Below are 11,170 nucleotides of genomic sequence, written 5' to 3' on the forward strand. Positions count from 1 at the left end.
CTTAAGCAGGAAATCCCGCCTCTCCCTCCTTCCCATTTCCCACAACACAAATCCTAACTCCATGGACCCTAGGCATGTGGTATGCTAGCTAATGCAGACGTGTGTGTGTGTCTCCAACTTCACTGGGACAGACCGACAGAACAGTGACCGCTTAGGGATTTTCAAACTAATCAACAGGTCAACTGGTAAGCTGTTTAAGAAGAGTTTGAAGTAATAGAAAGAGACTATGGATTTGCAGATTGGGTGGTAAACTGCTGGCTCGCTCACTTGTCGTTTGCTGAAGACAGTATAAAGAATCAGGGATGGAGACTGAAAACCTCTGTATCATCAACCAATGTATGCACTGCACACCTCCCCCACCCTTGCCTCAGAGTGCTACCACTGGGCTGGAGTCTGACAACATTCCCACCCCTTGAGCAGCCAGCAGGGAAAAGCCTCAGATGGTGCAGGAAGACCTCCCTAATCAGAGGTCCTGTCAGGGTCTGGCCATACCCCCCTCAGCTCAGCACTATGCAAGGGAAGAGAGGGCTGCTCTAGTGCCCCTTGGCTTCTAGCCTGAGCCTCTGCCTGAATTTACTCAGTCCAGAGAGAATGTACGTCTGGTTACAAACAAAGATTGACTCAATTTAGGCTCGGCTTTTTTAATATCTGTCCCTAGCCCTGGTGCATATATATTACTTACAGACTTCAATTGGCTTTGTTTTTGTCCTATGGTCGCACAAAAAAAGATGACAAGATGACAGTTTTACGGACAAGCATAAATCCATTACTTAACTTGTCAACAAAGACAATAGTATTTTGACAATTACTTGCCTATATAGTAGTTGCATATACAACAATTTCTGTGGCTATTAAGGAAAGAAGAACCTTTATATTAGTCAAAATATAATAATCATATGATATGTAAATTATTTTATGTAGAGTTAGGTTTAAAAAGCCTTATGGATGCTGTGCAATTTCCTTTAAACTAGTTTTCTTAATTCCACTGTTATAATTATGAAATAAAAAATTATATTAAAAAGGGAAAAGAGGGCACAGTGGGCAGGAGGAGGGACAGAAAGGCAGAGTTATTTGGAAAAGTGAAAATATTGTGGGTTACTTCCATCTTGTTGGCTGAAAAACAAAATAAAAAAAGCTACTAAATACTATGTTTCTCTGAAAAAGCTATGAAAAGCTTATTTTCTAATCTCATTCAAACTGAACTTAGCTACTTTAGGAACAAGGCATGAGGAGAAAGACAGTAAATTCAAAATATTTTAATTATTATCAACACAAAATGACATTTTCATTTCAAAATTAGCTTCAACTATTTAAAAAAAATGTATAAGAAACTCAAAAAGAGCATTTCAATTCTGGCCAAATAATGTATTTTTGAGTGACCCCCTTGGGTTGACAAAATAGGAAACATTTTTAAAGGGTTTTTTAATGAGTTTTCAACCAAAATTTTGTACAAAAATCAATTCTGAGTGATTTGTACATCAATTCTTATTCTTCAGTTTGGCCAAGAAGAGAATTCCAGATTTTTAAAACCTGAATTTATGAGGTTATACTGTAATTTCTTGCTTCTGTTCTTCTCTTCTAGATGCTTCCAAAAAAACAACCAACCAATCAACCAAAAAAACAAGGAAAAAACCCTATAACCATTAGCAATGTTCTTACGGTGTAAAACCAAATGGAGGTTCTCAAGAAGAAAACACTCTCCTTTGTATTTGGGGTGAACAGGTCCAAATGTGTCAGTAGAGTAAAGGCCAAGAATAACAATGAATGAATGAATAGGTCCATTTTGTTTTTCTATGTAAAGGTCAAATTACTGCAGTTCTATAAGGGCAAGTTTGGCACAGATTGACACCATTACTGAGTACTATTATGCAATCCAGTGGACTCAAGGGATGCATGCATTAAACATATGGAAGGTTCAAGACCATACTTACTTTAGGATTGGGAAAGGTGAAGAAAAGTAACAGGGTGCTTATACTGCTTCTGCAGTTATTGCTGCCAAGTAACATGCCCTGCCTGCTCCCTCCTCCATACATGCTTCGTGGTCACAAAATGTCATGTGGTTGTCATTAGAGTGATGCAGAAATCTTAAAAGCATCCCTGGACATAAGTACCCAACATTTTTTCTGCAAGTGACACATGAATAATGGGAATGAATGGATGGGTCCTTTTTCCTCAGCAGTAGTCTCCCAATCACAGAAGAGGTGGTATATCCATGACCTATGACATCAGATCCTAGGATCCAATGCCACAGTCTCTGATGCATATGAAAGTTCCCATTGACTTTACTGGAATTATACATTAATAAGAGCTACTAACGTAAGTGTCATAGGAATGAGTCTCAGATTAGTTCAACAATATATCAGTCTATACTCATATTTAGGTGGTACCATCAATGCAAGTGAACCACACCCCAAATCTTCTAACATTATTTTTCTCATGGTGATACAAGCTATCATGATTCCAATGAGACAGGCAAGACTGTGTGCACCAACATCTGTTACTGAATACTGAGACATTCTATATAGGCCTTGCCATAAGCAAAAGTAAGTTAAATATTGTACACCACAAGCTCCAACTCAGTATCTACTCCTTCCCACAGGTGGCAATATTATACTTTTAAACTTAATTTGGTCACTATAAAACTACACAAGCTGCACAGATAAATATGTATTTGTTTACAGTTTATCACCATCCATTGTTACAATTGGAACTTGAAAAGCAGATGCAAAGAAGGCAAAGCAAATGTTTGTATTATTATAATTTTCATGCTTCACAGGACATAAGAGTCAGGAAAGACATTTAGCTTTCTAGAATATTTTATTAAGAAAATAACTATTTTAGCTATAGCTTGTAACATGGAGTACTCATGCAAGGAATTAGAGTTGTAAGTTACTGAGAAGTGAAAGATCACTAGAGGCCACTGGTTCTTAATTTAGTTTATATCTAAGCCTAAGACAGTCTGTGTGAGTTGTTGCTAAAATTTTAAAAACAAATTTAATTGGGCCATCCTAACTCCCACTTATGCCAACATTTCCCAAAGCAACTATATTCTCAATATCTGAACTACAAGCCTATAACCACTACAGGTAAAGTCAACAGAGTGAGAACAAGCATGAAAATACTACCAAACTAGGTGATTCTGATCACTCAAATGCTGCAAGTAGCATGCAGGCATCCCTGTAAAACCTCAGTTCTAAATTCACACTGAAGTGCTTGTGCACTTACAGGCCATGCTAACATAATGTGATCCTATCTCCCCCATGGAGAGGCTAGACCCCATATAGATTGCAATGAGTCAAATCATGTCACCAAGGTTTTTGATTCTTGAGCTTATGCAGTAAATGCTCCTGCATTTAGACAATCAATTTCAGATTTAATATTTCAGGATGACCCAATGGGAGTCCTCAATAAAGGAAAGGAACAATACTATGTAGCTAAGACAGAAACAGTAACACTAGCTCTTTAGAAAGTAGTGTGTGAGAGTACTTGGGGGGGGAAAAAACAATTTAAGTAAATATTTGCTCAGGGCAGTGGTTCTCAACTTTTTTAGATTCAGGACAGCCCTCTCTAACTTTCCTTTTTTTTTTTTAAATCTGGTGGCCCCATGCGCCTCATACAGACGTTGAGTTTCTCCTGGGAGACCAGCGTCTCTCCCAGGAGAAACCACAAGTGTACAGGGCTAAGAACAGACATTTACAAAGACCAAGCCTGAATTGATTCAATCTTTGCAGGTTAGTCTAAACTGCATACATTGAACAGACAAGCAAGTGAACAGACATTCACGTTTGATTCTGGACATACGGTCACATGACTGCAGTGGCTCCAACAAGAAGCCGGAGGGTACTAGAGCGAGCCCTCCCTTCTCTTCAGGCTGGAGGGAAGCTGAGCTAGGGAGGGGTAGGGGGCGTGGCCAGCCACCAGCAGGCCGAGTATGACTAAGGAGGGGTTTAAAATGCCACACTGGCCTGTGGGAACCACAGCTGGCATCCGCTCAGCTTCTCCCCCTCCCCCCCACATGGCCCAGCACATCCCAGGACCCCCAGAGCCTCCCTCCCAGCAAGGAGTTGATCCCGATGTGCCTTTCCAGCAGCTGGGGCTGGTGTTTTGGAGCAAAGGCCAGACTGGGGAGAGGGAGGGAAATGAAACGGCCCCAAGCCCAGGTGGGGACATGCAGAGAGGGACTGTAGCGGTGGCAGCCCCACCCTGGACATGAGCCCTGCTGAGCAGAGGGACCCAGACTGGGGGGTGGGGAAGGAGGGGGAGCTCGAGTGTGTCTATGCTAGCCTGGGGCAGAGTCAAGCCAAGCCAAGCTGAGCATGCAAGTTGGGGAGCATCTCCTGGCCTGTGGTACCTTCTACCCGCTGGAAAGTGGTGCCTGGGCTGGCTCTGGCCCCCATAGTGGTGCCCACAGTATGGGCTCACCCCCTCAGCCCTGAACTGTATTACCTGCATCCCCTGGGTCACCAGGAACTGAGCTGGACACACTGCTTTTTTCCCCTACCAGGAGCAGTGCGTCATGGCCTTGTGTACCAGAAGCTAGGTTCAGGGCACTACCCCTATGGATTCCCCACTGTTGCCCTCATCTGCCCACCTGATAGCCAACCATAGTTTGGCAGTGTGGGTGGTGCCTACCAGTATGTCCAGGGAGGGCTGCTCCGCCAGTAGCACCAGGAAAGTCATAGGGGTAGCAACCTGTGCATGGTGCCTGGTTTATGGGGCCATGCTGTGGCACCACCGCTGGGCAGGGGAACTGAGCAGTGTGACTCCAGCTCAGTGCCCAGCAGCCTGGGAGATGCAGATAATACCTCTTGGTGCTGAGGGAGCAAGCCTGCACCATGTGCACCACTGTAGGGGCAGGGGCCAGCCCAGGTGCCACTCTCCAAAGGGTAGAAGGGGACCCTGAGCAGGAACTGCTCCCCAAGCTGCACGCTCAGCTTGGCTCTGCCCCAGTTTAGCATGGATACAGTCAAGCCCCTTCCCTGCCTCCCCACCTCATCCTGGGTCCCTCTGCTCAGTGGGGCTCATGTCCAGGATGGAACCACTGCTGCCACAATTCCTCTGTGTGTGTCTCCAGCTGAGCTTGGGGCTGTTTTATTTCCCTCCCTCCCCCTGACCCGGCCTTTGTTCCTGGACTGCCCCAAGCAAAGCCCTGATGCCTGGGAAGGTGCAGTGGGATCACCCCATGGCTGGGAGGGGAACTCTTGTGGTCACGGGCTGGCATTTTCCCCCACAGATAGGAGGGAAAAGCCAGAAAGATCCCAGCTGGGGTTCCTGCCAATGGGAGAGGGGATTTTAATCACCCCGTGCCTGAGTGTGCTGTCCCACACCCTTATCCCTTCCACTCCAATGGGGAAAAGTCTGACAAGGGCTGCTCTGCCCCTGCCAGGTACACTGGGATGCTTCCTCAGCACACCCACCCCCTTGTCAGACAGCTATCACTGCTCCAGCCAGAAAGAAGAGGGGCAGGATCCACTCTGCTCTAGCAGACAACACAGCACAGTCCAGGGCTACAAAGCATGCTGGGATGCTGGGGGACTATGTTTTAACTTAAACCAGGAAAGGGTCTGGGACAGAAGTTCCATAAACTGGTTTGACCTACATCAGTTAAGTCTCATACTACATCAAACCAAGTTTATCTTAAAGCAACTTCAACCATTTTGAAACTGCTTTATGTACATTGAACTTCTGATCTGTTACAGGTTTAAACCAGTTTCAGATCACTTAAACCAGTTTATGTGCGACTTCCATCCCTAGCCCAGATGTTCTTTTTTCCTCAAGACTAAAAGTGACCACTCACTCCAAGAGAAATAATAACCTGGGAACAGCCATGGATAAATCACTCCCAAAAGAATTTCCACTGGTATTGCTGGAAGATAAGTCAATCAGGGCTGCTCTGTGCACTGCTGCCATCTGTTGCCAGGCAGACTAAGGGATCCTGCAAAGTACACCAAGATGTGTGCACAATCCCCTACCCCTCCCACTGGCTGTACAATGTCACTGCCCAGAGTCAGCACTACAAGCTCTCCAGTCTTTTGGACCCCAGAAATTGAATGTCTTCCGTGTCTGTGTACACAGCTCTGAGTAAGTTTATGTGCCAGGAGAACAAACCTGGGAGAATTCTCCAGATTTTTTGAATGTGTGTTTACAGCCCTGGCTGAGAACCACTGTTGTCTTGTCTCAGCTTTCCTCAGTGGTTTTTAACCAGCTGCCGCCACCACCAGCACTGCCCTGCAAGCCTCATGCCCAGCCAGATAAAACTAAAGCAGGAAGGAGCACCTGCTCCTGCTGCAGTTCTTCCCAGTGGGGCATCCCATGCTTCTGCTGAAAACAGAGGTGCACAGGACAGTTCTACCTTCCCCTGCATATCTGTTTCCAGGTTAAATGTGTGTGGAAGTGGGGAAGGGGTGTAAAAACTAAAAAAACTGTCAGACTGAGAAGGGCTGAGACAGAACTGAGCATTCCTGCCTTCTTTAGGTTCATCAGATTACCCTAATACAGGCAAGAGAGTGTGTTCAAGTCCTAGCCCTTCCTGATCCGACTGTGGCTTTCCTGATATGATCTGATCTGACTGCACAGGAGGTGTGCAGGGTGTTTACACCTGGCCACTGCCATAGCAGGGCCTGCATGACAGCACCCCAAGAGTCTCATGGCACCATGGTTAAAAACCACTGGCTCAGAAAGTACCTGTGTATTCATCCAGCTAGTCAAAGAACAGAAACAGTACCCTACAAAGCAGCACAACTAGCCAACAAGACAGCAGCAGCTAATGACTGTTTAGAGCTCAGACAAACTCTATAAACAATACTTTGCATCATTTTTTTGTTCTAGCGAGAATGCTAGTAACTCATGAGATGAGAGCCTTAAATATATTCAGAAGTCCTCTGGGAAGTAATGGGATATACTGTACAGTCCCTAACCTGTATATTCTCACCTGAAGTGTATATTTGTGTGCCCAATAGGATGACATTTTTTGATTTAGTTGTCAGTGAATAGGACTTTATATTGTGCTCCTGTCTTCTTGCTTTCCTCAGTTGGCAGACTGCAGTGAATAAGGGTTATTCTGTTGGTTTTTTTAAATTGTTTTTTGAATAGAGGTATTTTTCATAAAGCCAGACCTGTTCATTATTCATAGGAAGCATATTGTTATAAAGTCTGGCATTATGCTTTGGGACCACTGGCTTCAGGGCAAAAGCTCTGACTCATCTCTGACTCCCATCCTGCCTCTCTTTCCTCTCACGCCCCTCACAAGATAAGTACTCATGGTGCTAGTAGTAAAGGGAAAGGGGATGATATCGGATGGTTAAAGCATTGTCATTGACAAACGTGTTCTTTCATTTGAATGTGCATCTCTAGTTGTTAAAATCTTACACTTGATTGAACCTGTAAAATGTGTATATACACATACATGCATGTAAAATAACTTGCACCTGCTACTGAAAGCACCCAGGCACAAATCTTTTTCCCTTAGAAGGAACCCATTGCTTTTCTACATCAAGTCAAGAACACTGTATGCAACAGGAGCTTCAAAAGGCTCACATTTAAAGTTTGGATAAACATCTAGTAACATTACAGCCACAATTTTCATTTTTTCCCCATCATTTTCCTCTGGCTAAGAGATTAAAACCTTTTAGGTACAAATCTTGCAGAAGCCATGACATGTAAGGGGCTGGGTTAATTCCTAACTGTCTTTTTCTCAAGCAAAATTCCTATTTGGCTTCACTGACATCAAGGGAAGCATTAAAAGATTAGAAGTATAATAAAGATATTAGGATGTGGCCCACGAATTTTCTGGAGGATAATGGAATTCTGTGGGATAACATCCATAAAAGGCAGACAGTTCATTCCACTAAGCAGATGCACAAACATGAAAGAATAAGACAAGATAAGCTGTCTGGTTTCTTTTTACCCCTATGCATTTATACACTTTGATTTCAGAATTAAAACCATTTTACCCCACGAAGAAACACCCAGGGACGGTAACAGTTTATAGTCTTATCTTGTGTTATACAAAAATCATTCAACCTGTACAACACAGCCTCCAGTCTCTCTCACCAATTTTTACTTTTCCTTTCCAGTCTGCACCTATGTTACAGCAAGACCTTCAATTTTTGGACACACACTTTTATCAAGGGAATGTGCAGGTTTCCCACATCTCAACCCCCTTTTAAAGGGCACCAAAGACAGAAAAAGACAGCCTGGAAGTCCATATTCAATATGTCTCCAACATCCAGGTCTATCATTTTCCTTCTTGCCCAAAGGCCTCCCTAACTGAGCGATCAAATGAGTGAAGATCACAGAATTTAATAGTAAAGCTTGGCAGGCTTTAAAAAAAAAACTCAGAACAAGTGGTCTCTTACACAAGCATAACTCTTGCCCCCCTGATCATTGCACCCTGAAAGGTTGCCCATGTTGCCCACTGCTAGGGCGGTGACTGATAGTAGAACACCTTAAACCTTAGTGGGAGGAGGGAGGCAAGCCTTTTAAAATCAGGATGGTACCTATAATCTATCCAATAATATAGCTCAAGATCCTTATTTCTCATATTTGGATTTTCTGTTATTATTGACCAATGGTAGAAGAAAAGTAAGCAGTGCTCCAAAAGCTATGTTAAAATTCAAGTGTATTTCTAAAGCAGTGGTGGCCAATCTTTTTAGCAAGCATGACAGAAGATAAGCATGAAATATCAGCCACCACTGTGGCCCAATGCTGATGAGTCCCATCACCAACAGAACACCAATATCAACAGTGAATTGAGCAGCACCTACCCCCACAGCTCCCACACAGTCAAACTCTCAAGCCAGCACCAACCTCTGACTCCCACATAACTCCCCAAATGCCACTCCCACTTCTGTTGCCAGGTTCTCCTTAACTCAGTGCCTAGGGCTCACCTGCTAAGCACACCTGCTATCCAATCCACTTGTGGCACATGTGCCACTGGTTGGCCACCACAGCTCTAAAAAGTTTCTCTTTCTTGTCCTAGAGGTACTTATTTACACACATGGTACTAACTTTTGCAATGCTTAGTGCCAACTAAACCTCAAGAAGTAAGAAGGTTTGAAGGTCAGACTTCTAATTAGTTATTTGTCCCATGACATGATCCATTCTGAACATTTTACAGGCTTATTATTCAATACATTTTCCCTTTATATTTCTCTCCAAGAGAACTATAAAAAAAATATTCTCTAACTTCTACCTCCTCCTCTTTTATTCTTGTACCATGTACACTCTGTCTTTTTTCCACCATGCCTTTCTTACCATTAAGACTGACCCTCAGATTTTCCAAATAGGCAATAAAGGATAAAAGAACCTAAATGAATTACAGGATTGATAATAGGATATGGAACCTTTTAGTTCTATATTTCAAGTTCATATCTAGCCTAAGTCATTAGAGATAAAATCCATCACTATGTAACAGCTGTTCAGTGGCATGTGTATTAAGAGCTGAAAGCCCACATCCAGTTGTTACTGGGCACTTGTCCACTGCATAAAATCTACCATTACAACCAGCATGGTTTTGCAGTCCCAGCGCAGAAGGCAAGACTTTAAATGAATGTGGAAGTTGCTCCAGGTAAACTTGCATCTCTGCTGCACATTTTGTAAAAGGAGAAAAAAAATCCAAACCAACTGTCATCCAAGATACCTGTGATTTTAAACATGCAGATTCTAGTGCCACTGTATTTCTCTTGACCTAATGTAACAATATCCAACAATGAAATAATTAATTCCAGTGCTGCAGGAGTATTTAAACAATGACAAATGCACTTGGTTTTGGTCTCTCTTACTCTGTTTTGTACACCAATATGTTCTGATTTCTACCAATGCTTGCAAGATCAAAATTGGGCTCAATGTGAAGAAAAATTGCCTTTGGCCCCCAAGGTGATTTGCTGCTGTCACCAAAGGTAATTTAATGCTCTTTTGGCAAATGGCAGCTCTCTCAATTGCTCTTCAATCACACCTTAAAGAAATAACAAGAGGTTGTTTCCTGTTTAGCTTAAAAATAATAGCACATTCAGCTCTCACTCCCAAGCCTGAGAGAATGCCATCTAGTCACAATCACCTCCCTTGAAGCAACTATAATGCTTGGTAACAGGAAACAGAAATATAAAAGTAGTATATTAGAGACACGATGAAAAAAAATCATTTCAAAGCCACCAATGTTATAGCTGCTTTGGTACATTTCTCTAATTCCCTACCTTGTTCTACTTTTTTGTTTTTTTTAACTTGTGGGGTTGATTTAGTATTTTCCTTAGTGGCATTTTATTAATATTCCTTATCCTTTCTTTACTCTGCAACCCTACTGCTCTGAATCTCTCCAAGGTTTCATTCTGTTTGCCTGAAAAGCTTCCTCCATCTTGATGATATCTTGAAAATGTGATCAGTTAAATATGTACGTAGAAAACAATTAAGAGAGCCATACAGGCATGAAGGAGCTACACAGAGAGGAGAGTGTAGGGAGATACTTATTTAAAGTTCAGTTCAGGTCAAAAAACCTTCAGCAACCCTAAGAGCCTAGGACTCATTTACAACCATGAGCAAGTTGCATTGCTTCAGCACTGACATGCTTCACAACTGTGACAGAAACGAGCAGGAAGTGCTTTCTGAGCTCCTGCTGGTCAGCAAAACCCAGCCGACAAAATCCTGACTAGGGAACACACAAGACCTAAGCAACACTAAGAAAAGCAAACTAGCACCTCAGGGTAATGTAGTCTTAACTATAATCCTACATCTGAAGAATGGTTTATATTAAACAGTCTACATTCATCCTCCCAGTACTTGAGGCAGTATTTGTGGGAATAGCTCCATAGTTAGGGGAAAACCTGAAGCTTCATTTCAGAGTTGCAAATATTGAACTTTTCATGGCCCCATCTGTCTACTGTATATGAAATGTCCCAAATTATTCTTTATTTTTGTTGGGAGGGGGGAGTGGTTGGGAGAAAAAAAAAGAATGGGATGAAGGAGAAAGTTGAGTTTGTATCATTCAAAAATGTTCATATACATATTGCAGGCTCTCCTTTCTTTCTGAAATCTATCTTTGGGTTTCACTTGATCTAGCAAGGTTGTCTGAGGGGGCTTGTTATGGTCAAGAGATTTGACGCATCTCTGTGATCAGGTCAGACTTATGGTGAAGCATTCAAAAGATGCTCAGGAGGGAACAAGAGTTGTATTGAAA

General features: G+C 42.8%; 1 long non-coding RNA gene across 1 annotated transcript; it reads right to left on the bottom strand.

Moving 5' to 3' along the window:
- Nucleotides 1-5,664: 5,664 nt before the first annotated feature.
- LOC109305724 lies at nt 5,665-8,075 on the bottom strand. The gene is made up of 3 exons (XR_002099686.1): nt 8,063-8,075; nt 6,018-6,022; nt 5,665-5,764 (listed from the first exon to the last, which is right to left on the bottom strand). It is a non-coding gene; the product is annotated as an uncharacterized LOC109305724 (long non-coding RNA).
- Nucleotides 8,076-11,170: the final 3,095 nt, after the last annotated feature.

The sequence above is a fragment of the Crocodylus porosus genome, unplaced genomic scaffold (assembly GCF_001723895.1).
Source record: "Crocodylus porosus isolate Cpor-Errol unplaced genomic scaffold, CroPor_comp1, whole genome shotgun sequence".
NCBI classification, from domain to species: domain Eukaryota; kingdom Metazoa; phylum Chordata; order Crocodylia; family Crocodylidae; genus Crocodylus; species Crocodylus porosus.